General features: G+C 36.4%; 1 protein-coding gene across 2 annotated transcripts in view; it reads left to right on the top strand.

Moving 5' to 3' along the window:
* Positions 1-15686, top strand: part of ldlrad3 (low density lipoprotein receptor class A domain containing 3) — a 107446-nt gene that overhangs the window by 8963 nt on the left and 82797 nt on the right. Inside the window, exon 2 of one of the 2 annotated variants that reach the window (XM_081608052.1) lies at positions 12228-12338. The exons of the other annotated variant lie outside the window; for it this stretch is intronic. The gene's annotated coding sequence lies outside the window, so the exon portion shown is untranslated. The remainder of the gene's footprint in view (positions 1-12227; positions 12339-15686) is intronic. 2 annotated transcript variants of the gene reach the window in all.

Below are 15686 nucleotides of genomic sequence, written 5' to 3'. Positions count from 1 at the left end.
ATATGGACATGGTCATCAATAAACGTAGGCAGGTTGTTGTATTTGATGCTTATTTGATACTGAGGGACCAATAGCACGTCAAAAATTACACCATCACTCCACCACCAGCCGGGGCACATGCAATGTTGTTTATGGTAAATTCTGAGCTCATATCTGTCTAATATTATAGAATTAAAATAATAACCAAATACGTGCTATTGATGCTATGATATTGCAGTAATATGAATAATTGTTGGTTTTATGCTTTATATAAATTAATTTAGCTCCATCCATCCAGCCATCCATTTTCTTACACCCCTATCCCATTGGGGTCGGTGCTGGTGCCTATCTCCATCTTAAATCAATTTAGATGATTTTATAAAAATTTCTTTGGAATATTTATGTAAATACTGTGAAACCATTTTTTTAATTGATGAGTTTATGTGGATTTAGATGAAAAACAGTCAGAGTTGTCCATTTATAAGTAGTACATGTATCATAGCCGATTAAGGAAATAATGTCAGATCCTTGGCTGACGTGCATCTCTAATTATGAACTTACAATGGATTTATAAAGCCTTAATACTGTAACTTAAAAAATGTCCCTATAAAATCTAAAACTAGTGACTTTGTCAGTCAGTGGATTTTCTTCTTAAGCCTCAAAAAGAAGTATCAGAAAAAGTCAACACACTGCATTAATATCATGTTTGCTTTTCTGCCTTAGTATACTTTTGCAGTGTTTATTATATCCATATATTGGAAGATTACACACATCAACTACAATCCCTGTGGAGGTAATTATGCAGAACTAAATCTTTGTGTGAATAAACCTTTAGCCTCATGCATGGTTGTTTTGTGCTCCTGATATACCTAAGGCACTTTAATCACCATATTGATTGGTCCAATTTCATTCTTTCGCTTAGGTTAGCATAATGAGATGCAAGTTTCTAAAACCAGTCTATCAGTGAACGCTACCTGTGTGGATGCATTCATCGGAAGGATTAGAATAATCCGTATCATTACTGCAGCACTCTTTTTCTGCTTTAATGCACAACCACTAATTCTGATTGTTCATAGGTCTGGGACAGATTCTAACCCAAAGACTAACAATCAAGCACTACTGGCACATGAAACAAGCCCTTTGGTGAAGGGAGCCTCACAATCATAATTGAGGAGCTGCAGAGTGTGAAATTTACAGACTGCACTGAAATTCCCTTTCCCACAAGAACATAGCATATCCGTGTGTCTCATGGATATTAATCGTAGTATTTGTTTTCAGGGTTTAAATGAGATTGTGGTGTGGCGTCATTATCTCACAGCCATGTTCATATGGATTTGGTTCTCACATTTGTAGTAAAATATAGATTTATCTGTCAGTAAATTACATTTGGTACAAAAATTCTATACCCCATATAGGTAACTGCTTTTTGTGATTGGGAAAAAAAACAACAAAAAAGAAAAAACATCCATGATCATTCATTTAGACTTTTTTCAGCTTTAATGTGAAATGCAACCTGTACACAATTCAATTAAAATAACAGGCTCAAAATAATTTGGGGAGAAAATGAAAAATACAGGAAAAATAAAGTAATGTGGTTGCATAGAAATGCACACCGTTTTATAGATATACATTATTGGTGTTGTGGATGGGATTAGAATTAAATACCAATCATATATCATACTTTATATGATACCAGTCATATAAAGTATGATATATGATTCTTTATTATTACATTTATGACAAATAATTTTTTTCAGTATAACTGATAATAAGTGAATACTTCTTTTCAAGATCTCCTTTGCACCAAAATGTGTGTGAACCATCCTTATCTTCCGGATTTCTCACAGGAGTGTGACAGACACAGACACTAGCCCTTCCCCTCAGTTGCAGCGGCTTACCTGATGACATATTCCTTGTTTCCACAGAGGGGTATGGCCACATCGACCTCTGTTGTACCGCTCAGTGGAAACGAAGCGTAGGAGTAAAGACAGCAAGATGGTGCCTGAAGTTCAAACACTTATGGAACATGACAAGTTTGAAAAAAAAATTTTTTTAAACTGTCTTTTCTTTGAATGTATTTAGTCTTTGAGGCATGAAGAGAAAAAAAAACAAAAAACCTGAAGGCTGAGGCCAGTGAGCCCTTGTGCAAGCTGTGGTTAGTGGTGGCTAGGAAGCTAATTAGCTCCATAAACCAGACAAACATTTGTAAGACCCACAGTCATGCAATACAATTTGGAACATTATTCCAAATAATAACAAAACCAGGCAGGTCAAGAAGCACAATGCTTATGAGACTTCTATCCAAAAGGTTTTAATGCTGTAAGACAATTCACTCTCCAAGGCAGCCACATTAATACATTTTTTACCTTTGTTCCTTCCTTCAAAAGATTTTTGTTTTTCACGGGTCACATAAAAAACAAACAAAAAAAAAGTTGTGAAATCATTTCCATCACCAAAAACTTTCTGCGTGCAGACACTTCACACCGGCTGTACCTCTGGGAGTATGTGTGCTTGGTCAGGCGTGATTGAGTGAGCGGAGACGACAGCTAAATCTTGCTTGCTGTGAGATCCTGTCTGTTTGCAAAAAGCACAAGAGACATGGGATCTGCACCTGCTTCTGCACCTGATTGACATTAAGTTGACAGTGCCAATTGAATTATTTTCATCTATCACTGTGTGCTCATTCACACAGACACACGTTTAATTTAGCAGTCTTTCAGGCGAAATTTCAATCTGTGGGCATAAAAGCTATTATGGACCTCAGCCTCTTTTTTTTCCTGCAGAGTGCATAGATGGACAAATAAGATCAATCTCAGTTCTTCTGACTTAATAATTGCCAATTTGTCACAATTAATCTTACTCTCCAAACCTACTTACCTGAAAACCAGTCCATGAAATGGAGCTCAATCCGCAGCTTCTCTGTGTTAAATGGAGGATAAAAGGGTCAAGATGGTAAGAGATTATTTCTCTGTTAGAAAAAGAGGGAAAGAGAACTGGAAGTTAAGGCATGGAAAAGGTATTGCTCCACCTCTGCAGCCACACAAACAAGCCTTAACTTCCTGAGCCATGAGCTCCTTTGACTGCATACTCTAATTTGATTCCCCACGGTTGTCTTTCTTTTCTGACAGCCATGTTTCCTTTGAACTCATAGGGTATGTATAGTTTGTTTGTGCATGCATAAGGCATGTGGGATGGAAGTGTGATGTGTGTATAAGTGTGTATCATCTCTTGGGCCCGTACCATGGGAGGCGAAGTGCTCCTCTTCACAGGAAATAATCTCCTGATTCTTCGTGCTGTTTGCAGAAGCAGCTCAGCCAGTCAAAATCAAATGCAAATCTCTGTTAATTGTCTTAATGCTGCTTCACTGTTAAGCATGACTTGGCAACAACCCCCAGGACTGGGCCACAAAACAAATTGTTTTCGATTCTTCGTTGAATACCAAACACGAGGGAGACCCTGCTTTTTGTGAATGAAGAGTAACCAATAAATATCATGCTCTGATTTTTAGAATCAAACAGAGCAGAAAATAAGGTTGGAAGACAAATTTATTGTGAATGGGAAATTGAACAGAAGGTCAGGCCTAGCTTATGCCATTGACAGCTAATCTGAAAGAATGTATGCAGTGATTCCTAGCTCAGTCTGATTCATTTTATAGAAAACTGCCAAAGTTCTGAATTTACACTTAAGATCAAAGCGATTCATTCCCCTGAGAGATTAAGATTTGCAGTTGTTTTCATTCAAAATAGAGGCATTTATTTTCTTTTGATGACGGACTTCTCCTAAAACATAATAGACCAGTCTATGGTTTAGATTCCTTCATACTAATGTCTAGCTCACTCCATGGATCGTTTGTTGGATTCAGGTTGAGACTAGCTGTATACATACAATATGCAAGCATATTTTAAGCCTAATAAAATATGTTTTAGTGAATGTTAAAATTGTGTTTTATTTTTCTAAATTCAGTGTTTTACAAGTAAAGACAGTTTTGTATATCTAGCTCATTACAAAGAGAGCTTAAGAACATGAAAGAGTTTAACCACATTTCTGTTTGCTAATTCTGTTATTGTGTGGTATTAAACAGGTTGGTGTTTTTATAAATATGTGGTGTGTATCTGAAAATATCTAAAAGTTATCTTATATTGCTATTTTGCACAAAAAATAAGTTTTTAGAGAAAATGAATTTCCTTTGACTAACAGTGCTTCTCAGCTGATGAAACCAAGCACTGGGATCAGTTTTGAGTGGATCTGCTGACACTTTCAGTAGCAGCGTGATATGAAACGGGTTGTTACCTTGTAACTTAAAGTAGTCCTAAACCTTAAAAACAAGCACAGTTGGATGTAGATCTTATCTGAACACTTGTCATAACCAGATGAAGGATGATGCATCTGTCATGTGTTGTCAGGTTTTTGCTGGATCTTACTCTTTGATTTTCTTTATCTGATGTAGACAGTTCAGTACAAAATTTTAAAGCACACTACCCAATATCCTAGCAGTGTGTTTTTTATTGCTTTGATGTAATTTAACTGCTGCCGCTACTCTGGTGGAGCTGTGTGGGGGAGGTCTGGGCTGCAGTTCTCAAACATGCATGAATGAGTCAAAGCAACACTCCACACATAGGTTTTTGATTAGGTAATGACACTATAATATGATATAAAGCTAAAAACAAACAAAAAAAAGATTTATGACTTTGTATAGTACCCGACTTTAAAAGTTCTCAGTAGTTTCTCCCTCCATTTGTATAATTTAGGCCTACAAATGCCCTAATAACACAGCAACTTCAAAAAGGTTGGGACTTTTAAGGAGGTTTGCCAAAGCCACCTCCATTTTGGAGACTGCATGTTACAGGACAATAAAATCCTAATAAATATTCCTGAACATTTATTTATAAGCTGTTATCATTACTATGACTGTGGTTTATGTAAATAATTAAATTGATTTAATAATGGCAAAGCTGATCTGGTTGATTAGGAAGAGGCTAAAGGACCGAGCAGCATGCATGAACGCTGTTAAATAATGATAGCTGTTAAATAACTCCAGATGTTTTGAGTCCTGCAGAGTTTTAAGAATTTTCCAAATATCAAATGTGGAGTCTTTTAAACTCTTTTAAAGCTCCTCCAAAAACATACTATAACTGCTTCAATTTTCTCAGAAATGTAAGAATTACTTCAATCTGTGTGCGCTGTCTGTAAAGCTAGAAAGTTTAAAAGAAATCTCACAGAGAAACCAATAAGGCTGGTGAACGTCATGATTAACCTTCATGTGATTCTCATCCACACCGTGGCAGCCATAAGTCAGGAGCTCATCTATCCTGAAAAAAGCCCCGTATGGTAGATTGTGATGGATTCTTCCCTGAATGACCTTTGCAGTCACACATTCCTTTCTGAATTTCTACGCATAACAACAAATGAATGGTGTTGCTGTTTGCACCACAACTTGGTCAGCACTTCATACCAATCATTCTGACACCGACAGTAGAATGCAGCAAAAGTTTATTATATGAATACATTGATTAAAAAGGTGCAGAGTGAAGCTTTTGCTTAGTTTATCTCTCTTTTTAAAATGAACTAATTTGTAGGTTTAATTAATTTTATGCACTGGTTATAAACGGAATGATGAATTAGAAAAATGGATTTTGTCTGTCAAGTTACAAGTCAAGTTAATGCTTTCTTCATTGACAAAGCACTCAGAACAGTACCATTTAATGTGCCCACCTTTGTTTCAGTTAAAACAGGCAAAATTCTCTTTATGCACAAATTTGTACTTCCATTTGGGTCTTTACTACTTCCAGAAAAAGTTCAAGTGCTAACAAAAAATATCAAGAAGTAAATGTTGTGTTGGTGTATGGAAAAGGAGCAGTTTCAAAAGCTTTCCCATCATTAAGTCACAATCGGCGGACGCTACCCCTCACCTGAGAGCCCAGGCGGAGCTCCACTCAACTACTCAAAGATGAGCATGTTTGTCAGCTGCTTTTATCGCTGTATGTACCACACAATGGCGACTGGAAAAGCAAAGTGTTTTGTGGTTGGCTGCAATGAACAAGGCCATGCAAATTCCCCCAGTCACAAAAAAACATACATGCATGGCTTCATTTTATTTTAATAAGGTGGTTTCCATCAACATTCTTTCACGCCCATTTTGAAGTATCGCATTAGAAAAGGTTGATGGAAATGGCAAAATTCAAAATATATAGTTTGAATTTTGCCATTTCCATCAAAATTCAATTTTGATGGAAATATATATATGTATATATATGGTTACATATATTGTTACATATATGTAGCCATAGAAGCTACTCATGTTGCTGCAGGGAATTGACAGGTGCTCATTACTAGTGTGGGCTGACCCCTGTTCAGCCATCTGGCCGCTAAGTTGCGAAAGCAAATCAATGTTGAGCAAAGGCTGTGAGACACAGTGGCTGAAGTGGAAGAATGTTAGTCGTTTTGGTATTTTGATTTCAAAGCACTGCTGCTCTAGATGTGAGTCTGCATGTAATTGCAGCAGTCTGACATGTTGAAGAGTGAGAAGTAAATGGTTGCCCGTCATGCGAGTCTTTAGAAGCTTTTTGGAACTGTTGTGAAAACCCATTTTGCTCATTACCATGACAACATAGAGGTCCGGGTTCTTTCCGCATCCGAGTTAAACTTCTGATTGTTAGAGAGGGAGTGAAGTGCTTGGAAGAAGGCTTAAGTAGCAACTAGGAAAAACAGTCTGGATTGTAATGATCATGAGAAACATTTAGAACATTAGATTGTATATTTACATCTGCCTAGCTTTGATTTCTTTGGCGGAACTAATTTATCAATTTATGTGATAGTATAATGTAAATATGATCTTTGTTGGCTACTAGTGACAGGAATCATGTGTGACAAAATACTAGCAAGAGAAACTGAATGTTAGCTTACAGTAAACAGTTGTGTTTTTGAAAAAAACAGCCAACAAAATAGACAAAATATTTGTATTTTACTGAATATTTAGTCTTATAACAGTTAATTAAAGTGCCCTAGAACAGCTGTGACCCTTTGACTTTAGTAAATGCAAGAAGGGCTTAAAGATATTAGGAAATTAGATTGTGAAATTATTGCTCCCAACATTATCTATGACCTTTAGAATCTTGGACACGGTAATCTGTGTCAGGTTTTAGCATATACGGAAAATACACTCCATCCAACAGCTAACTTATATATGTATCTGTGAAATAAAAGACAAGTATTGCACTCCAAACAGTCCTTTTGCAACAACATAATTAATGCCAACACTCAGCTGATTGATGATGATGTATTGTGTCGTCCTCAGTTAAAAGCCTATGTATTGTCTTAAAACTGCATGTCCTTTCTCATTATCTACTTATGTAATGTGATGCTGCAGCATGATGCAGAACTCAGTGTTCTTATTCTATGTTATAATAAAACTAAACATAAAAAAGAAGAAAAAAATTCCACACTCTTATCAGCAAGATAAGATGTGAGCTGGTGTGAGCCAAATTTGGCTCACACCATGGCTGATTTTCAAAATAACACTAGTGTATCTTAATGTCTTTCAAATTAAGAATTTATGTCACAAGTACGCCATGGTGTTTGTGTACTTGAGCTATCTATGTGGAACAGCAAAGTGGTGTGAACACAACAAAATAAGTCTTACATAGTTATTTTATTATTTAGTTATACACTTATTTGCTGATGAATCACAGACAAAGTATTGTTATTAGCTGGCAATGCATGTTCTGTTGAAGTGTCCTGCTTAGTTATGTGTTCTGTTTTTCTAACATTTGGAAAGGTACAGGAAGGTTCTGTGAAGTTCTCATTCCTAGGGTGAGAGGGTATTTTTTCCCCCAAAAGGTCTGCCTTGGGTCTAAAACCTTTGTTATACTAGCAGAATTAAAAAAATAATAATAACTGACAAGTTGATGATTGTTCATTTTAAATATTTTACACACACAGAGTACTATGCAATCTCCTTTAGCAAACATGTTGCTATGGTGTTTGAAAGTGTAAAATGCAAAGATATTGTTTTTAGCATTCATTTGTAGAAACAACTAGCCTAGTCATGGATCACAAGAATTAAGAAATCCCTCAGATTTCTCAACTACTAGAAAATGGAAAAGTTGCCTTAGCAATGACATTTTACAAAACTGTTTCTGATGGAGCATAAATGAATGTGAACAACTCATTGTTTTGGCTGTTGGTGCTTATTAGCTCTACATCACGGCGAAATACGTCTTATTTACTTAGCAAATAGATCATACTAACATTTCTTCAGAAGGCAAACCTAGGGCTGTCATAGGAACGTCTACCACAGTTTGAGGATAATAGATCTGGACAAAAATGTGGCAGGAGTGAGAAAGCATTTATAACATATCTTGTTAGAATGTTTTGAGAATAACCTTTTTCTTTAAGGTAGCAGAAATCTGCTCTGTTTAAATGTGTTGGTATGTATCCACTTTGAGACAACTTTGAGTCTAATTAAGATATCAATCCCACAAAAGCCACATTGAAAATAATCCAAACCCTTGTTATAAGCACAGTGATATAGATTAATGGACATCAGAAAAATGTTAATTAACAACTTGAGTTGCTCTTTTTAAGTTACCGGAGACATATTTCTCTCTAGATTTCCTGACCTTCTTTCACCATAACTCATGTCTTTTTCTGTCATGGCTCTTTGTCTGAGTTGACCTTTTACAGGAAGCATCTGCAAAAATCCTATTGGAATGAACTTTAGTCACAGAATCATTTCCTGCTGTCAGAACTAGTCATACATTCAATACCGTCGTAATCCCCTGCCCTCCATTTAACTTTTTAACATTTTAGCTCATTACCACTGGAAAGATGATGTCTTTAAGAGACACGACAAGAGGAGACGGTTATAACAAGGGTAGATACGGAGGACATGAAATGGCCACTGGTGCTTGTTTGCCCTCATCTGCATTCTGTTGAGATACACATTTTCATTGTAATGCCCTCATCATTTCCCCTTTACCCTCTTCTCCTTAATAAGGAGGCTTTATATCTCACGTCTCTTTATTTCGTTTCTCTCTCACCTTGCGCTCTCTCTTTCAGTTCCTCTATCAATCTCTTTGCCCTCGCGCATTTGGCAGATACAGTTAATTCCCACTGCTTTTCAACCCCTGCAGTTACTCCACGGCCTGGCTGCACAATTAGGAGCTCATTACTTGCTAATACACAGAGCGGAAGGGAGACAAAGGCAGTCTGTGCCGTTTCTGTGTTGTGTGCAGCTCACTTCTATCATTTTATCTCACTCCATCCCCAGGCACATTTTAAGCAAAAGGGTGTAATTTGTCTTTCCTCCTCCTCCTCACTCTTCTCGTCGTTGTCTGCAGTGCATCTTCAGCGTGGTACATAATCAACCTGTGTGTGCTGGGAACAATTAACGGTTTAATTTCAGACATCTTAGCATGGTTTTCTTCTTAAAAACATTATTACGTAATAAACTTTCACCTCCTGTGATGATTACATTTTTGCTTGTGATTCAGTTTTTTTTTGTTTTGTTTTTTTACACTGAAGAATTTGTGATTTATTTGGTTTTCTGACTGCGAGAAGTTTGTTGCAAGACGGTATTTAGGGAGTCTCTATAGATGCACCGTAAGGTCAGCTCTTGCAGATTACCACAGTGGTGCTGTCTGCATCATCTCTCCCGATCTGGCTGGCTGTGCTGAAATGCCAATTTAGTCTGTGAAGGCTCTCGCAGCATGGTGATGGATGAAGGTTATGTCCTGTTTACCAGTGTGTTCTGCCACAGTTGACTGCATGATGAAAGAGACGCAGGGGAGTGTTGACATTTCGTTTTATGAATGGAATAGATGTTTCTGTGAGAGCAGAATCGTTTCCTCCAAGACTGATGAACAAAAAAGCAACTCTACCGATAGTTCAGGTTCTAGAATTGTATTTATTTTTTAGTAATGTTTGGGTTTGGATTTGCTTGAAGCCGTGATTGCATTGCTTTTGAAAAATATCCACCATTTCAATCCAAGTCAGCAATTTGGATATGTGATGGTACAATAAGGAGTTTATATTTTACAGAATAGGATTAGTCAAATCTTCTACACAGAATAATGGAGTCTAAATAGAAAAATGATAAAGCATTGGTGTCATAGCGCTTTTATATTACAGACTGTAACTCTGTTGTGCTGGTTTACCCTTAACAAGAACTAGTTTCAAGCTTGATTCACACAGGAATTATTCACATTCAAAATTCAGAACTATTGGAATAAATGAAAAAAAAAATCAGAATGTGAAACTAGGATATTCATTACACATAGAGTGAAGTATTTCAAGCTTTTATTTCTTGTAAATTTTATGATTATGGCTTACAGATAATGAAAAAAATTAGTGTAGAGTATATCATGAGATCAATAAGGATATCTTAAACTTAAATATCTTACTTCAGTAATGTTGGTTCATTTCTATGCACAACTTAAAGTGAACCTCAAGCACACCTAGATTCTATACTTCTCTACTCTTGATTTGCAAACTCTACTTCCATCGTAAAATGAGCGATGGGCCATTGAGAAACCGTACCCAGGGAAAGTTAGGACGTCTCTGGTTCAGGAGTGGCCTGCATGGAGAGTATTAAATTTGTATCTGTAATTGCTCATGTGCTGACTTCACTTCTTGTGAAGCCACTTTTTACTTAACAGTCCTCTCGAGGCTGTGGTTATCCGTCTTGCTGATGCAATGTTTCCTATCATTCAACTTTCGATAAATATGTTTGCATTATATATGCTTGTAGCATATAGTTACATTCAAATCAATCTATGAAAAACATTAGATTTTACCTTAAAATTCCCAAATGTGTTTAAATTGTATTTTCTTTTGGAAAAATTTGTAACAGTGATGCAGTTTTTGGCTTTCAGTAACCATTTCGAAGTCCTTTCTCAAATTTGATTCTGTGGCATGACCCTAAACAAGTCCTTCATAATCGAACACCCTCCAATGTTTAAAAACCGTCTTTTCGTTGAGGGATGGTCAAAACTTATTCTGCAGTCATTGCAAATGTTTGATGGGAGTTGTTGGCATCAATGTTGCCGCAATCAGATGTCAGGTTGAATTTCTGCATAATGTGTTGCTGATTTTTGAAATCTTTTAGCCTTAATGCTGTCAAAAGAAAAAGACAAAAGGAAAAAGCAGACTAAAATGTCACACGCAAGCACTGCTTCTCAAAGCTACCGTTTGTGCTGCAGCTAAAGGAGTGAAGCTCAGATTCTATTGATTGAAAGTCAGGCAGCATTTTCTCTTGTCATGCTGAGGCTCTTTGAGTGGTCAGCAGAGTTTTGACCAACTTTCTGGAAGAATTCGGTCCAAAATAAGGCTGCAGAGCATATTAAAAGCCTTTGCTATATGGATGGCAGTGTACATAATATTAATATTGTACAAAAATCCTTGGGTGCAAGCAAGGTGATTAAAATTTATACTTTTGCGTCAACCAAAATATTAGAGAAATCAATCTTTCTGCTGCCCACACCTGATTGGAAACATAGATGCTATATCCCAGGAGTATTTTGAGCGTTATGATAGAATGGAAAGACTGAAGACAATATAGCAATATGTACCAATATTCCATATTTCATGTTTTCCTAATACTGTATTGTGCAGCCCTAATGCAAAACCAACAAACAATACCACTAGATTTCCAGCTGTTCACATTCTTCCTAAGCCACATCACCTCCCCAATAGCTTTTTCACTATGCGTTTACTTTTCCTCGCTAAAGCAAATCAGAGTTTAAGGAAGCCTTGTGTCTGTGTTTATTGACGATGAAAGACAAGTTGCATTATATTGCAACATTAAAGAAAGCAGGGAGTGCCAATAGATGGGTTATTACTGGAAATGCTAATCTTTATATCTGAAGACAAATCAAGTTATGCAAGTAACATGAGGTGTGATATCAGTGCAGCCTTTAATTGGTTGGATCATCTTTCCAGCACAGGCTTTTCACAGCCTCCTTTAATGGCAGACTCTGATATCTGAGCTGTATAATCATCTAGATACATGATGTGCAGCAATTAAGGGAAATGACAAGCTGCACATGGATTACTGATGCAATGATAGTGTAACAACCTACATGAAAAAAAAAAACTAATTTCAAGGAGCATTTTTGCAATTCATATTATAATTCATATATACTACAGTTATTCTGTTATTCTGATGCAATGCAGAATTGTAAGGGGAGAGAGTGTCCTCTGTTTTAAAATTTATAACCATGTCTTTTTTTTTTTTTTTGTGATTCTCACAGGGTTTAGGAACACTGTATCAAAACAAAGACCCAGCATGTCACTGAAGACGGCTGAAAGTGACCACATTGCCACATGCATCTCAGTCAGTCTGATGATGATGTTACTGTAGGGTAATATTTCTTCGAAATATATATTTCCCACTGTGTGACTGTGTCACTTCGAGGTTGTCTGTTCATTTACTGCATATACACACCGCTGAAAGATATATAGATCGAGTGAAAAAGGCCTGCTGAGTAAGAAGGCTAAACAAAAACAACATGGTTTCTGCTGAAGAGTAAAATAACGTTGAATCTTCCTTGATCAGCAGTCCGTGATGCGTTCATCTACATTTTATGGCATTCAATATACTAGTTGTAAGACAAAAAAGACCCCATTCCACAGATATTTGTAAAACTGTAAAACTAATGTTTTGAAAATGTCACGTTGGCACATGAGGAAGCAAATCTTGAGTGAAATTGTGGTGTTTTGATCCTCTCACCCTTCCTGAATTTACGGCTTAAAAGGTTGCAGGCCACATGCAATACACATACATGCAAGCAGCAGTTAAATTTAGCATTTATGAAATGAAATGTGTGATTTGAGCGGCTACGCTCAGGCTGAAGTGTAATCAGACCACCGCCACTGCAGTAGTGGGTGTGATGTGGCGTGCCACTGCGCCGAGAGGCATCGCTGCATTAGCATATTCATAGGACTTTGAATTTTTGATGAGAAACACGGAGTAGATGTGCTTTTAATCCTTTCCGTTTGTTTATTAAACATGTGTTTGTGGAGAAAGAAAACATATTAGACAAAATATTATTCATTACAGACTACTCTGTGCACATGTCTCAAGAGAGAATGTTAACCATGTAAAAATATTCTCTTCTTAATATTTCATATTTATTAACTAGTACAAACAAGAATGTAAAATGTTTGTTTTAACTTAAGCATTCAGCTGTCTTTAGTGGGAGTCAAGATGCCATCTTGACTTTTAACTCTACCTTGTAAAAATTGTCCATATCAGATTGCACGGACATCTGTTGTCCACGGTGCTCCTCTTGGAACCCAGATAGTTTTTCCTCAAATTTAGTTCCAGAACTAATTAAAATTCAAACTTTATCTTTCCTCTGGTGAAGTTATTTGTTGATTTCAATGTATTATTGGACTCATGGTGAAACTGGAAAATGAAATTCTCCTTCAGCTTTCTAGAAAATACCCAAATGTCCAAAGGTTTTGGATCAAAACTGACTGATATTAGAGTCTGATTATAATTTTATTCACCTTGAAAAAACCCCCCAACTTCTTCAATTTGAAGAATTTGAAGAAAACTGAGCCCAGCTCATACTACCACCATGTTTCACTGTGAGTACGGTGTTCCTCCCACAATGTCCAGTGTTGTTTCTGTTAAACAGCCTTTTTGGAATTGCGGCCCAGAATTTCATGTCTGGTTCTGTCACAGTGGAGCACGCTATTTCAGAAGATTTAAAACATGTTTAGCTGGATGTTGATATTTCCTTTGAAAGAAAAAAAACAGTTTGTGCAATCCTACCTATTAGACCAGACATATAGAAATACCAGAGATTTTCCTCATGTTTTACAGCAGAATCAGCATTTGACAGAACTCCCTACAGTCCCTTTACTGTAATCTTGCTTTCAAAATCTTGATAGATTCCAAAATCAGTTTTAATTCTATATTTTCATTAATTTTAGACAAACATCCAGTTTCTCTTTTGTCAACATTTTAAATTATTGCTACACGTCTTCACTGCACCATGATACTTATACTATGTGGATGTTTGAGTTTTGGTGTTTATCAGACACTCCAGATTGAAAACATATTTTTTCTCAGGAAATTTTGCAAACAAAGGAATTGCAATACAATCACACATTTTTGTTGACCATGATCTTCAAACAGTTACTCAAGTTAAGTTCTTCATTCAAACTGATAAAAAAAACTAAAAACTTTGTATTTAAGAAAACCCAACAGATTACATTGAGTCATTGACTCAATTCACTCCTCCTTGATAAGCCGGTGCAGCAATCCTTCAACCTGAGCATTCATGTCGCAACAGTGGAGAGATAAATCTCCATTATTATTGTGTGTGCTTGTGCAGGTGTGTGTGATTCTGCCATCCTTTTTTATCATTATTTAATAGTTTTCTAAGCTAGTTGAATTTACTTGATTTATAGTGTGTGTGTCTGTGTCTCATTTAGGACTACTGTGTGAAAGAATATATCTTATTAGTTATCATCTATCACTTAATTAGCCTATTTTACATTGTGTAGTTTGCTAAATTAGGCACCTAGCTTTCCTGTGTCGCTCAGATGTTCCTGTGTGTTTTAGCTCTGGCACGTGTGGATGCATATTGATAATTAGGTTTGCTTAGAAATCACATTTTTCTTGTCCTTTTATGTTTCCTCATCAATATGTCATAGCTGCATGGCATTCTGGTGAAATAGTTCTATAGATGTTGGATGAACAGATACGTACACCTTCACATACATGCTCTTTCACACACAGGCAAACAAAGTAAATGCTGATATTCGATTGGTGTTGTGCAATTTCATGTCCAATTTCCAAAACGATTCAATGTTCTCAAAATGCTCAAGATGAAATTATTTTAACCTTGAATTCATTTGTGTGTGAACACAATCATAGAGCAACACATATTACAAATAGTTGTCCTTAACTAGTATAAGAATAAAAAAGAGTCTCAGAACACATTAATTTTAAAGCTTGCCATGCCATTTTTGACCCACATTGTAGTATCCAATCACTTGTGCATTCTTTTTTTTTTTTTTTAATGGTCAGGAAGGATGTCTCATTAAATTTAGAATGTTTTGAATTTGTTAAACTGAATCATGCTTAAGCTATAATCATACCACAGCACCTTGGTTATTAAAATTCTACTTGAAATTGAAGGTTGTTTTTTTATTTTTCTCTACATCAAAACTTAAAATTATTTCTAGGTAGATTAAGCATGTCAGAGTTATTCATGCATTAGGAATCCTCCCCATTGCACCTAAATATAAACAAGAACATCTTGTAATAAATATATTCTCCACATCTTAGCAAAACTTTTTTAAGCTTTCACCTATTATTAACATTCCAGGGTATGAGGTTCAGGCAGCCTTGTAGAGCAAAATGTAGGATTTTTTTCATTAGGAGGAGACCACACAGCAGCCAGCAGGGATCTACATGGGCGAGACTCGCTCTAAAAGCCTCGGCCTTGTTAAAGAGGCTGGATTATTGATGGTGCATCAGTGGGCAGAAATAGAGAGTCGGGTGGGGAGGGGGGAATATCTGATGTAGGAGAGAAAAGGGTCATTTAGAGGGAAAAGAGCAGTTCTTTAAAGGCATAGCGGTTTTAGAAAACAATGGAACAGCTTGTTATACTGACTACAGCTACAACTGTTTTTTTCCCCCCTTTTTTTTAGCATTTGTAAAATGTTAAAACTTCAAATGATCTACTGATCAC

This window comes from Poecilia reticulata, chromosome 6 (genome assembly GCF_904066995.2).
Source record: "Poecilia reticulata chromosome 6, P_reticulata-male-v2, whole genome shotgun sequence".
In the NCBI taxonomy this organism is placed as follows: Eukaryota; Metazoa; Chordata; class Actinopteri; order Cyprinodontiformes; family Poeciliidae; genus Poecilia; species Poecilia reticulata.
Note: the sequence above shows the minus strand (reverse complement) of the source record. Positions and strands in the feature narration are given on the sequence as shown.